This window comes from Anabrus simplex, chromosome 1, assembly GCF_040414725.1.
Source record: "Anabrus simplex isolate iqAnaSimp1 chromosome 1, ASM4041472v1, whole genome shotgun sequence".
NCBI lineage: Eukaryota > Metazoa > Arthropoda > Insecta > Orthoptera > Tettigoniidae > Anabrus > Anabrus simplex.
In genome coordinates, this window is record NC_090265.1 from 1,147,139,918 (window position 1) to 1,147,161,313 (window position 21,396).

At 37.5% G+C, this 21,396-nt stretch overlaps 1 protein-coding gene across 1 annotated transcript in view; it reads left to right on the forward strand.

Annotated features, from left to right (window-relative positions):
* cac (cacophony) overlaps positions 1-21,396 on the forward strand; it is a 778,098-nt gene that overhangs the window by 315,326 nt on the left and 441,376 nt on the right. The gene's annotated exons all lie outside the window — the stretch shown is intronic.

Sequence of the window (21,396 nt, forward strand, 5' to 3'; positions counted from 1 at the left end):
ACTCCTAGGCCTTTCCTATCCCATCGTCGCCATAAGACCTATCTGTGTCGGTGCGACGTAAAGCAACTAGCAAAAAAAAAAAAAAAAATATTTGACTGTCTATGATTTTCTTCTCCACTGTAACTCATTAGGTCACATAGCTGTCAGCTTGCATTCAGGAGATACTGTAGCAGGTTTGAAACTTACTGCCAGCAGCCTTGAAAATAGTTTTCTGTGGTTATCAATTTTGACACAAGGCAAATGCTGGTGTTGTACCTTAATTAAGGCCATGGTTGCTTCTTTCCTTCTCCTAGCCCTTTCCTATTCCATCTTCGATATAAAACTATCTGTGTTGGTGCGACATAAAGTAAACTGTAAAAAATTGTAACTCATTAGGTTTCTAGCTTTCAAATTATTGTAAAAGGAATTAATGGTGTTTGCTTTACTCTTCAAATTTAACTGGAAGAAACACCTCACCCACCAATCCTTCCACTAACCACTCAATCTCTCTCTCACTCAAAATTAAGGCATGCATGAATATAAGGGACTTCTATACTTTTTATCTGCATGTAGGTTGTAATATATATATTCAAAGAAATATCATTAGCCAAAAGATCAAAGTTAAAACTGTGAGTAGGCCTGCATTTTAGTATGATTTGCAAGAAATAAGCTGGCCTAGCAGTCTAGGGATAACTAGCCTCCCTCTTACCCAGATACTCCTAATTTGGTTCCCAGTCAGGTCAGAGATTTTTACCTGGATCTGAGGGTTGGTTTGAGGTCCACTACGCTTATATGAGAACAGTTGAGGAGCTATTTGACAGTGAGATAGCAGTCCCTGTCTAGAAAGCCAAGAGTAATGGCCCAGAGGATTGATTGCGCAGATCATGCGTCGGCTCGTGAACTCCTGGCCTTTGGGCTGAGCAGCAGTTGCCTGGTAGCTAAGGCCCATCAGGGCTTTAGCGACATAGGCGTTTTTTTTTGTTTTTTTTTTTGCAAGACATAAATAGATGCAAATAGGGAGAGATAATTATTAATTAACCTTCTCTCTTATGATATCTTCACACTACAAAGTCAGTAATTATTTAAGCATGAATCAAATTCTAATCACATCATTGACAAAGTACATTATTATCTTGGATCTGTTCAAGCACTAATGTTTTTCTTATTTTTTGGTATTTCTAACATATGGAACTTAACTCATTTTAAAAGAAATTAGTAGAGATACCTCATTACTAAAATTTGCCATACCCAGTTCTTGTAATTTTAAAGGACATAACACTATGAACACAATTTCTGTGATTTTTGTCACCGTAATCGGGACAATTACGCTTACACATAAAAATAATAAATATAGCAGACATATGATGATAATAATAATAATAATAATAATAATAATAATAATAATAATAATAGACACTTAATAATATGAATAAGGAAATGGTTAATGATGCAGTGGCGGTGAATCGCATCAAAACGTGGAAACGTGACGAGTATCTTTCAATACACAATATTAAAATCAAATATAAGGGAACATTTACAGGCCTAAAAATTACACCTAAGGGAGGAGAGTGGAAGGTGCTAGGGACCTTATGAGGTCCATGGGAACGTATGACATTATGGGGGAGAAAAGACTTACATGAAACACCCTCTAGCTCAACTATCTTAAAAATATCAAACGAAAAATTACAAAAACAAAGTTAAATCACAAAGCAGGCGATACTTAACGCTTTTGACAAACTGATACAATTACGAATCCAAAAACACAAATGAATGGATTGTTGATTTTAAAAAACCAGGTGAAAGACATGAAATTACCAACATCGGGAATCTAGGTGAAACTCGGACACGTAAATTTAAATCTTTAAAAATGACATTAAGAAAAGAAATACCAAAGTAATTAAATTAAATGAAACCAGAAAACATAGAGAATAACATTGAAATAACACTTACCACGGAAAGGCAGGAGTTCCTGAGGGAAGCCCTCGAGCTTGCGCTCGCTAGGGCGGTCGGATGTAAAAGACGCTGAGCACACACGATTATTCCGAAGCCGGCAGAAAGTCCGGAAATGGCCCGATCACAACCGACCAATGGGAAACAATTTCCACTAGATTCACTAAATTTTCGCCAATAGAAAATCTTGTTATTCTAACGAATGAAATTGCATGACCATATATGGTCATATTAAGATAGTTAGCAACTTCTCGAGATTTCCTATTGTGACATCTATTTCACCACCCATAACAGCGCGTGCGGTACAGGCTGTTTCGAATTAAATGTTACCAAATTACATCATGATATACAGATCACTTAATCACTCTTGCAATGTTAACAATCCAATCTTTAGGGTTTCTTAAATTACATTTTTACTAGTTACATAATTTTTGAATCAAAATACTTCTTGCATCTTGCAATGTTCATACAGTTCAATATTTCTTGCCTATTGCCTAAAAGAAAAATTATTACACACATATTTCAATACATAAAATAATTCCAGTAGAGTCCAGAGTTCCAACCAAAAATGAAATCCTGCAGACACTTGAAATAAAAACTTTAAAATTATATTTCCACTATGGCAGTTCTCTGTCTTACCACATACTACAATTTTGTTTTGTTTTCTACTGTTGATTGTACATAATCATTCACACTATTGGAAGTGTTAATATAATTCTACAAATATAATGTGTAGTGATATGATGGATTTGTGTATTGACTTATTCTTGTTATTATTATTACTTTTTTTACAATTCACTTTACGTCGCACCTACTCAGATAGGTCTTATGGCGATGATGGGATAGGAAAGGTCCAAGGGTGTGAAAGAAGCATATGTGGTCTTAATTAAGGTACAGCCCCAGCATTTGCCTGGTGTGAAAATGGGGAAACCACGGAAAACCATCTTCAGGGCTGCCGACAGTAGGACTTGAACCCACTATCTCCCGGATGCAAGCTCACAGCTGCGCACCCTTAACCGCACGGCCAACTCATCTGGTGTTATTATCATCATACCACTGCTTTATTCTAATGGGAATGTATTAAAATATCAAAAACCACTCAAGTGCACCTTACAACAAGCAACTTGTGAGTTTTGAAAATGCCATCAAGAGAAGAATGAAGCATATGGAACTGCATGTGTTCATCATTGTGAAGAATCTTCTCTGCCATACCAGTGTGAAGAATTCTGTCAGAGTATTACTTTTTTAATGAACCTTTGTGTTATAATGTCTAGTTTGTCCTTTTTTAACATGTTCTAAAATTCAGTATCATTTATTACCAGTTTCATTCCAAATGAATGAGACTCTTACTGGTTTTCTATAGCAGACTTTACTTCCTTACATCTCTAAAACCACGCCTTTTCCCATTTCTTGCCATGATTTGATCATCTCCCTGATGCTTTATGGAATAGGACTGAAGTTGTTACATTCTGGCTCTCACTTCTCACAAAATAGATATATTTTTAATTCTTATATAACTTCAACGACCCATATTTCTGTAATATTTTGTTATAGCATTACCATTTGAAATAAAAGAATAATGTCATCTGCCGCATAGGAAAGACTTCACCTCCAAGAAGGTATTTCTAAACCCAGATACACTTCTGGTATACTTCTTTTATCCTCTCATTCTTCAACTGAAGGAATTCTCACATAGCCTATAGGACAGTGAACCAAATACTGGCCACATCCAGTATCACTAACTCACAGAATCTGGCATATCATTTGTTCTTTATGATTGAATTTTTGGTGCTCTTATTATATACAAAGCAAATTAAAATAAAGCATTTTCATATAGGCCATGATGGCCCTTGTAGAAGTGGAAGGTAAAGACTTTCACTGTTCATAACCTCAGCACAAAATGGAATAGAATGGTTGCCCTATGCCCAGCATCTTTTGCCTGCAAGAATTAACCTGGTACTCATTTATGGTGTAGACTGAGTGAACCTCAGGGCCATATGCACCTTTAGACTTTCTGGTAGTTAATTGAATCTACATCCCTCTGGGTAAACAGATCTTAGTAAATACACTATTCTGTACTAATACTCATTATTATCATGATCTTGTGCAACTTTTCCCAATTTTTGGCTCTGGAATAATCAATAATAATAAAAGACCTTCTATCAACAATCTCAACAAAACTTTCGAGAATGAACTAACATTTGAACAAAACATCAGGTTCATTTTTGCTCATATGGATATTTTAAGTGTATTTTGTGAACACTTCAGGATCTGGTTCGCAGATTATGTATAGGACTACCTGGCATATCACTGTTATCAAATAATGTATCCTTTATTCTTTCACTATCACATCACAATGTGTATGCTTCCAAAGAACTATATTACTGCTATGTAATGGGTCTGTTAACATACGTGAAACTTTGTACTTTTGTATCACCTCGTTCACCAGCATTTGTGGTCATGCTCCATGGCAAAATGGTTAGCATGCTGGCCTTTGGTCCCAGGGGTCCTGGGTTCGATTCCTGGCAGGGTCGGAAATCGTAACCATCATTGGTTAATTTCGCTGGAACAAGGGCTGGGTGTATGTGTCGTCTTCATCATCATGATGTGCAGGTCGCCTATGGGAGTCAAATGAAAACATCTGCACCTGGTGAGCCGAACATGTCCTCGGACACCCCCGGCACTAAAAGCCATATGGCATTTATTTACCAGCATTTCTAATATGGCATGAGGGGCAAAAGCTATTTAGTTAAACAAACAAACAAACAAACAAACAAACTTATTAGTCCACATACAGTAATTGTTAATATGTAAATGTTCTGTATTACTCTGCTCATAGAACAGTCACTACTGTACACAGTACAGACCACAGGACAGGTAGGCACCGTATTGCATCCCTCATGTTGCTGGCTGCAAGCATTGCAGGTGAGCACATACTAGTCTTGTTGTAGAGGTTATGAGCAAGTGCAAAGTGTTTTGCTTCAAACATGCAGCTTCATTTGCATGGTTACCCAACTCTGAAGGTTTCACACTAATTGTTGTCAGGAGGTCTGAAAACTCCCCTTGTTTGACAATGTGTTCTACTTCATATCAGCTGTAATTTACCTGCTAACACACTTTTAAATCTTATTTTTGATTCATCACCAGCAGCTTATGTTTGTAATTTCTCTTTTTCCTTTTTTCTGTAATTTCTTTTCATACCACACACTTTCCGGGTATAGTAATATAAATCAGAACTCACTTAAATTGAAATATCACTAACCTACACCTTCCACATTTTTGATCTTTCTTTGTTGTTGTCTCACTACAGTTGTGGCCACTGTGGACTCAGTGGGAATAGTTTTTATACATGTATTATAATCCTGTTTTATTATAGTATATTTTACTCTCTATTCTACACAGAGAGTCTCCATATGTGCCTAAACTAATTATCACAAGATTAATGTTATTCATGTAAAATTGCAAGCTAGTTGCTTGCTTGTTTGGTTCTCTTTCAGTTTTTATTTCCATGAGATTAATTCAGACGATCATATCAGATCATTCTTCCTTCTCTTGTTCACAAAGTTCCAATCCACTTGATTTCCCAATTAATCTGTTCAAATGCTACTTTAATACTGTATTCATTTTCTTCCTCCTTTGGGTGTTTGCTATCCCAATGTATATCCTACTTTCTCTGATATTTATTGTATTTTCTACTGTGTCTCTTAATGTTGTTACATATGAGCTTTACAATTTTCAATATTCTTTTAATTCTAAACCTTTTCCCAGTTATTGTTCTTGGCTCAAAAGGAGATTATAGTTGAATTACATCACCATTCATTCATGAAGGAATGATAGTGCCACAATTTGAAGTACTGTGTTTGTCATATTTATTCTGCCTTTTCTTTTTCTATAAAGTTCATTCTTAGAAGTTTATAAATGTCTGCATACTGACTTGAGATAAGTTGTTTTCTGAATATTGCTTCATTTTTCATGTAGCTTCCTTTCAGAATGTCAGAAACACATAATGTTGTAAAACTATCCAGTCAAATTTGAATTTGAGCTGTGTAATTCTTTGAATGCTGTGCAAGTGATATATTGTATCTGTTAATCAGGTAACTTAAACTTTCATGGATCAATACATTGTAAACTGCTCAAAAGGTTACAACTTTAGAGATACACTGACTTATTTTTGACAATAACATGAACACAAATTGGAAGATCTACTGTATGAGGGAGTAAGAATAAGTGATAAATATTTTATCACTTATATTAAAGCATAAAGAAGAATATGCAGATCTTCAGGCTCAGCAGCAGAAGCAGAGGAAGACAACCACCTCCACCCAATAGCACTAAAGCCCTGATGGGCCTTGTCCTACCAAGCGATCTTTACCTTTGCTATCATGGTTTGGCTCATACCAGTTCCCATTAGCCTACATACTTTAAAAATATTTTACTTGATTGTGATTAATTGAAATAAATTCAGAAATTTTAAGATATGTTGTTGCACCATTTGCTATCTCAAGAATAGCCTCATATACTATAGGGCATAGAGTTGATGACTCATAGCGTAGACATCTATACGGTATTGTATTTAACAATCAAGCCATGGTCTGCCTCAGAGTGTATGAACAAAATATGAGTTTGTCTCTCTCATCTATAACTTTTTGGCCTACGTATAAAGAGAAGAATGGACTAGTTCCTACTGATCTTTCATATTATCGACCAGTAGTACTTAATATTATTTGCATATATTACATATTACGAGTCATGTATGTGTAGCATGCTGTGTTTGGATAATCTATCAGCTATTTAATAGAGTCTAATGGCATGTAGGTTAGAGAGGAAGACTGATTTCTTTGACAATCAGGACATGGGTGGAGATTTGAAAAATCATCCATAAAATTGCAAGAACGGTAAATAAAGTAATGTCAACATTGGTATTATAACAAATGTATTATACTTGTTTACAAACTTCCATTACAATCCTTCAGTATAATTACTGGTAAAATCCTTGTCATTATACAAAATTGGTGGATGCCATTAGCGGTGAAAAATGGTGAACACCAAGCAGAGAAGGTTGAACTTTATTTTAAAGATTTCTTTTGAGAGAGCACTTAAATTATAAGAATCTCAAAGTAAATTCCTTTTGTGCAGTATTACTGTATATTATCTTGCTTGATTGATCATTTATTTTTTAAATGTTTCCATTTTTAAATATTAGAGATAAATTGTTTATGATATTAAATTATATGAAATATTACTCTCTATATATGTAAAAATACAATTGTGATGTTAGTCAAAATCGTAGTATAATTACAGTCCAGGTTTTACTTCAGTCATTATCATTCATCCTACTAGAAAAGAGGAGTAGAAAAACAGATATGAAATGATTTGTATTCACAAATATATATTGGACCTACAGAGTGCATGCTTTGAAATACACTATTCAAAAATCTGGTTGTCAGTGCTGGAGTATTTATTTCAAAATGTATAGGCCAAAGATAAGCCATGTGCTGATATGGACAGGGTGACCAGATTTTGAAACTTAGAAACAGGGGCACTCATTAGCGATGCTAATTGCCAAAGAAATGGAATACAAATGAATTTTTATTATTTATTTATGTAGAATATTAGCAGTTGTTTAAACTATGGAAACCTTTGATTGCATTTACTTAAATCATGTGATTATTTCATTCAACAATTTGTGACCCCTCTCTGCTGTTCTGTACTTTTCAGAACCATGTATTTCTGACAACAGTGATGTCTGACAAGGAAAGGGCACAAACTGTCTCAGGCATTGCATAACCAGTGTAGGTGAAAATGATGCATCATATTCTAACATGGCAGTCTAGCTCGAGCAGTCGAGGAGAGAGGTTGCGTAGTGAAGTGCGTGCTGTAATCATGGTTGGCATTGAACAGTACCGGGCCGCTATTGGGAAATGGCAGGCAAGGCAGAAGAAGGAGGTCAGGAATGGATTGGTGACGGACGGATTGAAAATGAGTGAAGCGGTGCTGGTGGTGACAGTGATAGCAGTGTTACTGGTTATTGGGGGGGTGGAAGTGAACCCAGGCCCAAATACCAGTGGAAAATTTAGCGCAGAGGATTTGGCCGCACTCAGGGTGGTTGTAAGTGAAGTGATGCAGGAAAAGTGTCAATGGGATAAGGTGCAGGAAATAAAGGACATGATGGAGGAGCAGAGAAGGGAGATAGGGAACATGAAGAAATGGCTTGAAACGAAGACAGAGGAATCGAGCAGGAGAGTGGTCAATAACGAGAAAGAAATCGAGTTATTGAGAGGGGAAGTGAAGCATCTGAAAGACGAGGTGATGAAGATGAAGAAAGAAGCGGAGGGGTACAGGCAGGAGAGATTGAAAAAAGCCATATTTTTATATGGAATTGAGGAAGGGGCGAGAGAGAGCAAGATTGAGCTGATATTTAAGGTGGTGGAAGCTATACGTGATGTTATGAAGGTAAACTTTAGTGAGGTAGACATTGATGATGTAGAGAGAGTTGGTAGAATCAAAGGTCGGAGGCCAATTAGGGTTACATTGTTCTCAACCCTAATGGCAGATTCTGTGTTAAGAAACAGCAAGAATTTACAAGGGCGGAAAATAGGGGTGAAAGGAGACATGGGAAGAGAAGGAAGTGAAAACGCGAGGATCTTGAATAGGCACCTTTGGAGAGCGAGGAACCAGGGGCTAAAGGCCCGAATAAGAGGTCTGAGGTTGGAGGTGACGAACGGGCGATGGGTCAGAGTTCATTCAGTTTCTAAGCTAAAGGAAATGGACGAAAACGAGAGGGTTGAGAGTGGTGAGAGGTCAAGGCAAGATGGGAAGAAGAAAGAAGAAAAGAAGAGGAGGAGGGACGTGGCAGGAGAGCAGGGCATCTCGGAAGAGAATGGGCAGTGCAGCCGGGAGACAGAAGACCAAGATAGTGAAGTGGACGGTGAGAGTGGACCGCAAGAAACTGGGAGAAGAGAGTGTAGTGGTGCAGTGAGTAAGAAAGGACAAAGGGAGATGGATTCAGAAGTCCAAAATAGTGAAGGGGAGAGTGGGGGTGAGCAGCAAGAAGAGGTGAGTGCAGGGTGCAGTGGTGTAGCGAAAAAGAAAGGTCAAGAGGAGACAGATCGACAAGAAGGTAAAAAACTTATGAGTAAAGTCAGGAGTAAGAGCTTAAAAGACATATGGGGAAAAGTACGTAAAGGGATGGAGGATACAGAGGGAGAGAGGTCGATAAATACTAGAAGTAAGAATAGAGTGGGAGACCTAGAAGGGAGGGAGGGAAAGTTATAACAATTTTGGAAGATAGGATGTGTGAATATTGAAGGAGTAAGGAGCAAATTAGGAAACAAGAAAGTTAGGGAAGTAATTGAAAGTTTCGATGTTGTGGCACTCTTAGAGACGTGGTTGGAAACAGGGAGGGAGATTACATGGAAGGGGTTTGAGATAAAATATAAATATAGAAGAAAAGAGAGGAATAAGGGACGAGCACCAGGAGGGATGATAGTTCTAATTAGGGAAGAAATTAGTGAAAGAGTAGAGGATATAGAGACCGATATGATGGAAACCATATGGCTGAGATTGAATTTGGGAGAGAGAGAGGGACGGAGGAAGAAAATAAATCTAGCTTTTGTTTACTGTCATCCTAGTAATTCAGAATATGCAAATAAATATTTTTTTGAAGAGTTATTGGTGGATATTGGTAGGATAAGGGGAATGTATCCAGGGGAGGAGGATATGTTGTTATTTGGGGATTGGAACGCGAGAATAGGAGAACAGAGCCCAATTTATAGTAGGGAGGATGGAATGTGTTTGTTAGAAAGCAGAAGGAGTGAGGACAAAATTACAAATAGTTATGGAGAGAAGCTCCTAGAGATGTGTGCTGTGGGAAACTTGTATATTCTGAATGGGTGGATAGAGGGTGACAGGACGGGGAAATTGACATATGTTACGGAGAAAGGGGGTAGTGTGATAGATATGGTTCTGAGCTCGGAAGGGATGATGGAGGAAGTTGTAAGTATGGAAATAGGAGATTGGATTGAGTCACACCATTTCCCGGTGAGGGTTATGCTGAAAAGAGAGGTAGAGAAGCGTACAATGAAGGAAAATGAGACAAAGGATAAACGAGGGAGGGGTTATAATAAGTACAAATGGACAGAGAAGGTAGGCCGGGATTGGAATAGGGTAGTAAAGGAGGAGTTACATCTTCTGAAATATGGGTGGGAAGGGGCGTTAGAAGAGAATGATACTGATAAAGCCTTGGAATTGTTGCTACATCCAATAAAGATGATAGCGCAGAAGGTGAAAGCTAGAAAAGGAAATAAGAAAGAGGGAGAAGAATGGTTTAATAGGGAGTGTGAAGGATTGCGGAGGAGGGTGATGGACGCTTTAGGAGAATATAGAAGGAAAGGTGGAAGCCAAGAAAGGGAGTTTTTCTGTAGATTGAGGAAGGAGTATAAAAAGAAAATTTCTGAGACAAAAAAGACGTGGTTAGAGGAACAAATGGAAGCCATAAATAATGACTGCAAGACTAACAATTTTGAGAGAGTCTGGGATAAGATTAATAGGATTATTAAGGGTGGAAGGAATATGGAGAGAACGAGTATTGGGGAAGTGCAATGGGTCAGGCACTTCGAGGAATTACTAGGAAAAAAGGGGGGTGATAGATGGAGAGGTTCGGGAGAAGAAGTAATTTGGAGTAATAGGGGAGTGGCAATTTATGACTTGGATAAAGAAATCACAAGAGAGGAAATCCGGGGAGTGATAAGTAGAGCCAGAGCAAAGTCGGCTGGGGGGTGTAATGGTATAAATAATAAGTTTTGGAAGGAAATTAGTAAAAATGAGATAATGATAGAGGGCATGGTGAAACTATTCAATAGGATATTCGAGGGAGGAAATTACCCGAGGGAATGGGAAACAGGAATTATATGCCCTATATACAAGGGAAAGGGTAGTAGGAACGATGTGAACAGTTATAGGGGTATATCTCTATTGGATTCTCTGAGTAAAATATATACGGGGGTGCTAGCGAACAGGATAAGTGGGTGGGCGGAAGAAAATGGAATTTTGACAGATTACCAAGGGGGATTTAGGAAAAAGAAAAGAACAGTGGATAATATAATGATAGTAAAGACTATTTTAGAAAAGTATAAGAATATGAATAGAAGTACGGTTTATGTAGCAGCAATAGATTTTGAGAAAGCTTTTGATAAGGTAAATAGAGAGGCCCTACGAGAGAAATTAGGTAGGCTAGGGATTTCGGAGAAGATGTTGAGGGCAGTGGAAGGAATATACAGGGACGTCAGGTTTTGTGTAAAATTGGGAGAAGAGAGAATGAGTGGACCATTGGAGTCCAAGGTGGGTTTAAAACAAGGTTGCAAGTTATCGCCCATACTGTTTATTTTATTTATAAACGATATTTTAGAGGGGTTTGGGGCAGGAAATTGGGCTGTACCGGTAATTAATGGTTTGGAAGTGCCAGGACTGATATTTGCGGATGATGTGTTATTGATGACGTTAACTTCAGGGGCGATGAATAGGGCCTTAGAGTCAGTGATGCTATTTGCGAGGAAATGGGGATTGAAAATTAATGGAAATAAGTCTAAAATATTGATAGTACAGGTGAACAAAAGAAGAAAGATGGAAGGAAATTGGGTAATACAGGGAGAAAGATTGGAACAGGTAAGGAAGCTGGAATATCTAGGAGTTATTTTTAATGATAAAGGAACTTGGAGTGACCAGATCAAAAGAATGAAATATAGAGGCTTGGCAGCCTTAGCCTCAGTCAGAAATTTGCTACTCAAGTTCCCGGGGATCAGTTATAAAACACTGAGACTCGTGTTCAGGTCGGTAATAGTGGGGAGGGTATTATACGGAGCAGAAGTTTGGGGGCTGGATGAAAAAAGAGAGGAACTAAGAAAGATTGTTAGTAGTTTTGCTAAGATAGTGATGGGCTTACCGAGGTGTACAGCAAACGTAGGGGCGGAATTAATGTGTGGGGAGGATTTGGAATCAGAGGGTGTGAAAAGAATAGTTAGATATTGGATGAATTTAAAAAGACAGGAAGGTGGGAGAGTTTTACAGGCTGCATATGTACAGCAATTTAAGAGCATGTATAAGGGTGGATGGTTAGAAAAAATGAAAGGATATTTAGAGAGGATAGGATTAGGGCACCTGTGGGGGGAGGTTTGGTCAAAGACAGAAGTGAGAGGGATGAAAATACTAGAAAGGAGAATTAGGGATATCCATAGGCAGAAATTATTGGGGGAAAGCAGACTAAGAAATTCGCTGGTTGTTTTGACGAAAATAGAGGAGATAGCAGGGTTGAATATTAGATACGTTGATAGGTCAAATCGATATGGGATGATGTGGTGGCTTTTAGGTCTGCCAAGGAATAAGGGCTGGTTACAGGGCAGGGATAAGACAAGGTGTGTACTTTGTGGAGATGTGAATGATGAGTTTCACTTGCTAAGAGACTGTGAGGGAACGAGGGGGTTAAGACATAGATTATTGAGTGCCGAGAATCGGGAAGTACTGGGGAGAGGGGATGAGAACGCAATACTGAGATGGATTCTGAAACAATGGGAAAAAGGGGGTGAATTGAACAGGTATTTTTGTGCGACAAAAAAGGCCTGCGAGAGTAAAATGAAGGAGAGTGAGTTAGAGGGTGGGTAGGGGAATAGGGGGGTAGAATAGTTATCTGTATAAGGGAAGGAGATAGTAGGTTAAAATTTTAATGGTTTAGTGTATATAGGGACTGAGTATTTAGTTAGGGGAGTTGGGTAAGAGGACAGGATGGCATGGTCTGTTTGTTTTATGATATGTCAGTAATTGTTATTCATTGTAATTTTATTAGGCTAGGATGGTAACTATTTGTGAAGACTGAAATATGGTAAATAGTTTGTGAAGGCTGAGACGTGGTAATTTATTGTGATATTTGGAGTTGACGCTGAGTGGTAAGTCGTACGATATGTCAGTAATTGTTATTCACTGTAAATTTATTAGGTTATGATGGTAATTATTTGTGAAGGCCGAAATGTGGCAATGGTGAAGTGGTATATTTATGGTTGATGTATATAAGAGAGAGGATAGCATGATAGTGTGGTATGAGATTGAGAGGTGGTATATGAAGCGATGTGTTGGTATTGAAGGGTAGCTGTATTAGCTTTTGGTTGGGTAGGAGGTTTATTTAATGCTAACTAAGTGAGTGTTAAGAGGGACAAGAGTTTTGGATGGTAGAGATCGGAATGTGGTGTTGGTGAAGAGATGGTATATGAGTGTTTGGTATTTTAAGGTGAAGATGGCCTGGTATCTAGATACGATTAAGGGAAGATGTGTCATATTGCTGAAATGAGGTGTTGGAGAAGTGATGGTATAAAATGGTCGCAGTTATTGAGGACTATGGTTGAAATATGGTGAGAAGCGGTGTTAAGCGGTGTTATTTTGTAAATCTGAGATGTTGTAAATTTAGATTTAGTGGTGTATTGTGGAAGGTATATGAGGTGGATCTGGTATGGAAATTGTGGATAAGAGGTGGTATCTGAATCCGGGAGTTGGTATGTAGATGGTTTATTTATTGCTGAATTAGTTTAGATTTATCAAAAAAAAAAAAAAAAAAAATGTGGTGTGGGAGAAGTATTGGTATAGGCGAAGATGGTTTGGTAATGAGATGGTTTAATTTATTGCTGAAACTTTTGGAGTTGGAGAGATGATTGTATTAAGTGCGGGTTGGTAAATGTAGTGTATGATGGATTGAAGGGCAATTGCGGAATGTTGGTTGTTATGGTTTGGACAGAGAGTAAGTTAGAGGACAATGAAGATGACGTAGGTGCTGAATCCACAAGGACACGGAATGAGTGGTGGTTGCGATAGCAAATGTAATGCTGAGCATGGCTTGGGTTTTAAAATGAGATCAAGCATGGCTAAATAATGGTCAAGTTGCAACATGAGAGGTAGTAATGCATTGAAATAAAAGTGGTATTTAAGGTAAGTGTGGAGGGAGACCAGTGTTGAAATTTGATTGTAAGTTATTATGATTTTCTGCTGGGTTAGGATTGTGTTATTTATTGTTGTGAACGTGGAGGACTTTTGTTTGTGTTATGGCTGGTTAGAATGTAAGTGCTGACTGTCGATGTTTTGGTATTGATCGGGAGTAGGTCAGGGAAAAGGAATGTGACGAAAGTTGCTGTAGGCATAAGGACAAGTGATGAGTTTGCTGGATCCTCGAGCCGAGGACTGCTACAGAATTGTTATCATTTTTGTTATTATTTATTCCTATTATCTCTATTATCATTATTTTATTTTTATGTATTATATTATTATTATCATTATTTTATTATTATTTTTATTATTATTATTTTTTTATTATAATTATTAATATTGTGTCTTATTGTTTTGTGAACATGTAATGGGGCGGATAGCCTGTTTGTTCATAAATAAATACTAATACTAATACTAATTCTAACATGGATATGTGCCAAATATTACGTGTGATGGACAAGGGGAAGCTGAGGAAAGATGATGTCAACTGCTATAGCAGTTCAAATTGGGTGCACTTTATTTCTGCAAAGAATGCTTGGCACAATGCATAAATGACGTCAATATGGGGTCAGTGGTCCTGCTCACTTTAATGTACAATATAATACAAATTATCAAGCCTCTTATGTTAGGTCGATATGTAAAATGTAATATGAAATGAGCATGCCATGTAGGAGAAATTAAATAATAAAGTTTCAGTCACTATGAAATAAAGTTAAGCAAGAGATGTGTTTATGATAAGATTAATTAAGTTCTACATAACATATGATAGACATATGAATGCTAATTACCTGCTTGACTATTGGACAGTCTGTGGGCCTAATGCTCACTGCTTAAAAAAAAAAAAAATATCAGAGTGTAGGCTATATTCTATGCATAGTTATTTCTTGCATGTGAATTTCTAATGAACTCTGGCAGGTTGAATGCATCGAATGTGCAATCATTAGTGAGTCCATCTTCAAAGCACTATTTTAATTGCTATTCAAAAGAACCTAGTTGTTCCTGTATTTATCCACTCTTGAAGGCATATTTAATCAGGGACTTGAATTGGGGCACTGTAAATTTGTAGTGAGTGAAGGCCTGGAGCTTCAGAAAATGGTCTCTATGCCAAAAAACTAATGTCATGTTGAAAGCAAAACTGGATCAGATATAAATGTGACCATATTTTTGTACAGTCAAAAGAAAAACACTACATCTGCTGGTTGAATTTGTCCTGTACTTTTTCCAGGAATTAGAACTTTGTGAAAAGTAACATCTTCATGAGTACAAGTAGAATACAGTGTATCAACTTTGTTTGGGATCTATATGTCTACTAAAAGGAGACCATCATTCCCTTTGCCTTATACATTTGGCCAGAACACTTCATGCAGAAATGTGTTGAGGTCTGTCTTATTCATTTGCTTTATAGCTGGCGAAATTTATGACCATTGTACTCGGAAACTTTCTACTTGTTTTTTCAACCAGTACATACATAAGAGGCACCAAGGTGCCATCCATCTTTAAAACTGGCATTATCATATCAAAGATCGATGCCACTTGTCCAAGTTACTTTTGCTGTTTGAATGCGTCTTCTACACTTTGTAATACCAATATAGTTGGTCCGTTATTGGACATTATAAATTTTCCAGCTAACTCATTCCTGGTTGTCAGCATTTTGCCCTAGTGTGCTGAGTTGAGCTTATCAGTTGGTAAACAGCACACCCACCACGACGCATGGCCAGTGCATACCATGGAGGCCACTGCATAGGCTACTTGGAGCCACCGGCAGTACCAATGCACTATGAGAGACTTTGTCTCATCAAAGTTGATGTCTGCCTGGCCATCAGATGATTAAGATGTTGATTCCCTATGAGAATTCCCTATGGGAATCAACATCTTAATCATTCTACACTATGTGCATGATTTTACTGCTTACATCCTGGTGTTGACATTTGAACAAATTAAGCCACAATACCAATGTTTTAAATAAATGCAAGTTCTAAGAGTCAAGCCATCATTTTATATGAATTGCTCATAAACAGGTTTCTGTCACAAACAATGCCACCTTGAGCTTGGATTTCATGAATTTGACACACAAATCAGTTTTTTGCTATATGGATCTTATTTTTCTGGTTTCAATCAGTGTTAACTCATCTTCATATCACTGAAGTGTTTTCTTTTTTCTTTTTCATTCCTGAGTTTCAACAGTGGGAAACTTTACTCTTGGTTAGTCATCAATTGCCAGTCCTGGTGTAAACAGTACAGGTGTTTCAAAATTTCCATCCTTTGCCCATGGCTGTTTTGTTCATATTTTGTATGCATCTGCAAAACAGTCATCAGACAGCTTTGATATCCTTTTACACAAAGGATGATACGACGACACACACTTTTCATAATCACCCATGATGTGGAAAGTTGTAATTTCATCAATAATGTCTTCCTTCTCTTCAAATTGCCATTTATTTCTTCAAATAGCAGGATTTCTGCTGCTGTTGGAGAATCATCTGTTAAGCCAAAATGTGATACAAACAGACAGAGGCATTGACATTACCTTGCAAAATGCTGTACTAAATAAATGAATATATTTTTCAGTTATTAAAACAACAATGTTCATGTGCATTACATCAAGCGTTCTTAGCGGCAATTAAGCCCGCCTAATTTGAGTTGCTATTTTAGTCGAGACCTCTTTTTCTCCATTCCCCCTTGTCTGTTGCACATCATGTTTGACGTACATAAGCAGTTAATACAAAAGAATGGCAATCAAACATACTTCCACCCCATAATAACAACTGTTTGTCCTAAACATCTTGCTCTGTTTTCCCATGATCTACACATTCTGATGACCAAATTTGGAAGGAAATGACTACGTGCAGTAGGAAATGATTTGCTGTCACTGCTAGGGAAAAACCAGACAATAGATTTGTAACTGCATGCTAAGAATAACGCTGTTGCTTCTACATTACAAAAATAATTAAATATTTGATTATTAGGTTTTATTCATAATCATCATCTTCATCATAGAGCCCCTCCAGCATGCCAGGTAAGGTGATGTTGAACGAGTCCTTGCCGTCGTCGTCTGTCCAGTTGTAGCTGGTGTAGCCATCTCTTCCTAGCTCTTCCCACTGGCCTTCTTTCTTCAGCCATTCTTTCTAGGTATGCACGTGGTGTTCTTGTGTCAGGCATTAACTTTGTCCATACCATGTTACTCTCAAAGTCCTTAGCTTCTCTTCTATCGAGTCTACGTCCAGTTCCATTCTGATGTCGTAAAAAGTGAAACCAGCATACACACCTAGGCATCGAGAGGTCTGAGGTGCAAGTTCTGAGAATATCAAGGCTTTTATCAGTTCAGTTTCACCTAGACATGTCAGTTCCTAAATTATCATCCATTGTTTCTTCTAAAAATATTGAACACAATTAATATAAATTTGAAATATATTCTTTAATTATAGTTATTTTTCATTATTGTTATCATCTTATTGTCCCACTGGTGCAAGATCTGCTTTTTTTAGTTTTTGCACGCCATGACACACTGTCCTGAGCATCATTTAATCTCAAACTGACGATCTTCATGTTTGCATTTAACATGTTGTGCCAGTGCTGCTTCTGTTGTCCATGGGAGTGCTGGCCATTGACTCCAAAGTGAAGAGCTGGGTTGCAAGACATGACCATACTATCAAAGCCACTTCTCGTGTATTTTCTCCACAATTGGTATAATGCACATTTGTTGCTGAATTGAGGTGTAGATGACAAGGTTGATTGTCAGAGTACACCCGTGACTTCTCTCTATCACATCCAGGTTGTGTTTATCCTCACTCACACCTCATCACTGATGCCTCCATCTTTGTGCAGTTGAGACCTATTCACTATTGCATGTTACTATGGTAGTTTGTAGAGTGATGTGTTGTGTGTAGGTGAAGATGTGTATTGTGATAAACACAGACACTCATTCACAGAGCTAGAGGAATTAGCTAAACCTGGGACCCTCTGAACTGAAGGCCACTTACACTGACCATTCAGCCAGAGACAAACTCCACTGCAATTTGTAATACCGTACATATAATAGATCAAAACATGTTTGATTTTTAATGTCGAAAATCAAAGGGTTGACTGGGCTGTAATTGTACTGTAGTTTACTGACATACATTTTTATGAATATAATTGTATTTATTATATTACTTCTGTATGATATGGGTTTGTTCATTATTTTGCATTATAGTAATATACTTGTTTTTGTTATCTGGAACATGGTAAATGTCAAAGTTGAATTAATGATGTACTTATTTTTATTTAAGGTAATTTCTATATGCAGTTGGATATATATAACTACTTTTAAATGTTGTAAATATTCAAGACCTTTGATGATGTCTTGTTTTCTGAAGGAGGTATTCCAGAATTCCTTAGTTAGGGCTTGAAAATTCTTCATTCTTGCTTTTTAAAACAGCAGCGCTATAGTGACAGGCTAACTGGTGGTGTCAAAGGAAATGGGAACATCGTGCAAGACATATGACCTCACTGATGGCAACACTTAAAGGAAGTCAGAAAAATTTATATTTCAAAAAAAGGAGTTTAGTTGAAATTTTGCATTCTTGAAACTTCATTGCATTACTGGTACTGTCTTTTTTTTTTTTGCTTGACGTTGCTCCGACACATATCTTATGGTGACTATTTCTTTAGTTATATGAGATTTGATTAATTTTCTTTCTAATGATGTTGGCCATTGACCTGCTTTAGGTAAGCCATTGTACAGAATGATTTGGAAGAAAATTTGGAAAACATTGTCTCGGACACTGTGTCTTGGAATCATTGTACCATTTCCTTCAATATAATATATAAGGTCTGTGTGGCACCACAATATTATGTAGTTACTTTTACAGACAAAAATATTGGAATTTATAGTTTGCCTACAGTTTCCTGTAAAAAAAACTAAAATATACTACACTACTATATAACATATTTTGAGCATAGACAAAACTCAGCCTTCAATCTACATAAACTTACGCTTATACCAATATGTACGAGAGTTCATTGATGATTTACTATAAAAGTAATTGTTTCTTTTAAAAGTTAGAACACATAATAGTCACTGGACCCACAGCAGTTATAGAACTGCTTTATGCATGCAAAGTTAAAAAAAATGCGTGTAATGAGCTACTGTCCTTGAACTTTTTATATATACAAGTGTAGGAAAGAGATGGAGAGCAGCGACTTACCATGTAAGAATGTGTGGATAGAGTAGATGTAAAAGAAAAATGTGGGTCCAACATTTTCAGCTGCAGCCTTCGTCAGTGGAGGATAGAATAATCATGGTCATTGTTGGCAACAGATTCTGTGTGAGGTGAGGGGAATGGGGGGACAGACTGACAAGTGAATGGATAAAGGAATGGTTGTCTAATCTTAAGGCCGGATGCTTCGCAGGACCTGAGCACCAGTTGATGTCCAACTTTGGAATCTCTAACGGCGACAGGGTGGGAAGTTGGAGATAAATGTTTCAGTACTTTAACTGTGAAACATTCTATAAATATGATTTGATGGTGCCTGGTTTGATGTAGACAGGAAAATGTTTGGAATTTTGCATGTACTACGGTGGCTGCATGTACATTTAGCTAGTGTGTTGTTAGTTAAGCCAATGTAGAAAGCTAGGCAGAGACTGTACTGAAGCTGGTAGATGATGATGTTGGATGAAGCACAGTCATGACGAACCTTGTATGGGGTAAGACTTGTTGGTGATGCTGTATTCACAGGGGAAAGAGCCAAAAGGGGATGGAGGCTGGTATAGTTCAGAGTGACTGAGAATGTTTTTGAGGTTAGGTGGGTGCCTGAAAGTAACTGTGGGACTTTTTAAACAATATCCTGGGTGTAGGATGAGAATACTTATTTTAAAATGTGATTGATTTTGTGTAGACCAGGATATATTGACTATGAAGGGTACAACAGGGTTAGGTTGCTCGGAGAGTCTGGGGACAAAGTTCATGGCCCGGTAGATCTGGTGGTCAACCATTTAGGTGGGGTAATCCCTAGCAGCATATGCCTTTCTCAGGTTGTTTTTGTAGTATGTATGGGCTTTAGAGGTTGAACAAATTTGTTAGCAACGCTGAATGGTAGAGATTGTTTTATGTGGTATGGGTGAAAATTGTTATAATGGAGATACTGCTGATGGTTGGTATGTTTGACATGTACAGAGGTGATGTAGATAATGTAGATAATATAATGTCGAACAATGGACCATTATATTGGTATTATGTACAGAGGTGTTGATTCTGCCATCCTGCAGGTGGAGGTCAACGTCAAGGAAGGTATGTGGGAGAGATCTACCAAGTGAAATGGACAGTGTAATTAGAGTTGAGGCACTGTAAGAATGAGTCAATTTGGCTTGCTTCATGGTGCCACGTTAGAAAGAGATTGTCAGTGAACCTCTACAAGACTAAGGGCTAGAGAGATTCATTTACAAGGAAATCGTTCTTGAGCTTTCCTACAAAGAAATTGGCAGAATATCAGGCCATTCTGGTACCCATAGCAGTGCGCGAATCTGATAGAATATTTGCCCCATGAAATTCAAAAAATTGTGGTTTAGGATGTATTGTGTGAGGTAGATGAGGAAGGAAGTATGAGGCAGGGCAGTGTGTTGCCTCATTGCCCCTGAGTCCATCTGCGTGAGGAAAGTTGGTGGAAAGCAAAGTTACATAAGTAGAAACCAGAAGATAGTCTGTGAGGAGGGGTTTGGGAAGAATGGCAAGACATTCAAGAAAATGACCAGTGTCACAAATTTGAGGAATGCAAATACATGAGTTTACTTCACTTTTTACTGTTAAGAATAATAATAGTCATTGGTTTTACATCCCATCAACTACATTTCCATGGTTTTCTGAGATGCCAAGTTGCCAAAATTTTGTTTCAGAGGAGTTCTTTTATGTGCGAATAAAACTACTGACCCAAGGCTGATGTATTTTGAGCACCTTCAAATACTATTGGACTGAGTCAGTTGAAACTGCTAAGTTGGACTCGGAAGGTCAATACTCTTACCATCTGAGCTACTCAGCCTGGCAAGAATAATGTTAGAGATATGCTTGCATTATTGTCCATGTGCATCCACTATTCTGTACATAAAGACGTTTCTTGTTTCAAGTGTACATATTGGAAAATATATAGTCTATCCACTTAAATCAAAGACTAGTATGTGTCTGACTTCAGCAATAAACATTGCAAGGTAAACTTGGTATTGATAATAATAAACACAATCATTAATAATGATGATAAGAAAAGCCCACCCTGCAGGTACTCAGAAGAGGGGAAGGTTCCATGTTTTAACTGTATGCAGTATGAAATCAAAATACAGTGCAGTATATTCATAATTTATTCTTATATTATTTAATTTATAAACTTATCCATGAAAATTCTGCATGATATATGATGTTGTAATGAAATTATATTTTGGTTATGGCACACAGACCTTAATAATGGTAGCTTGTCACT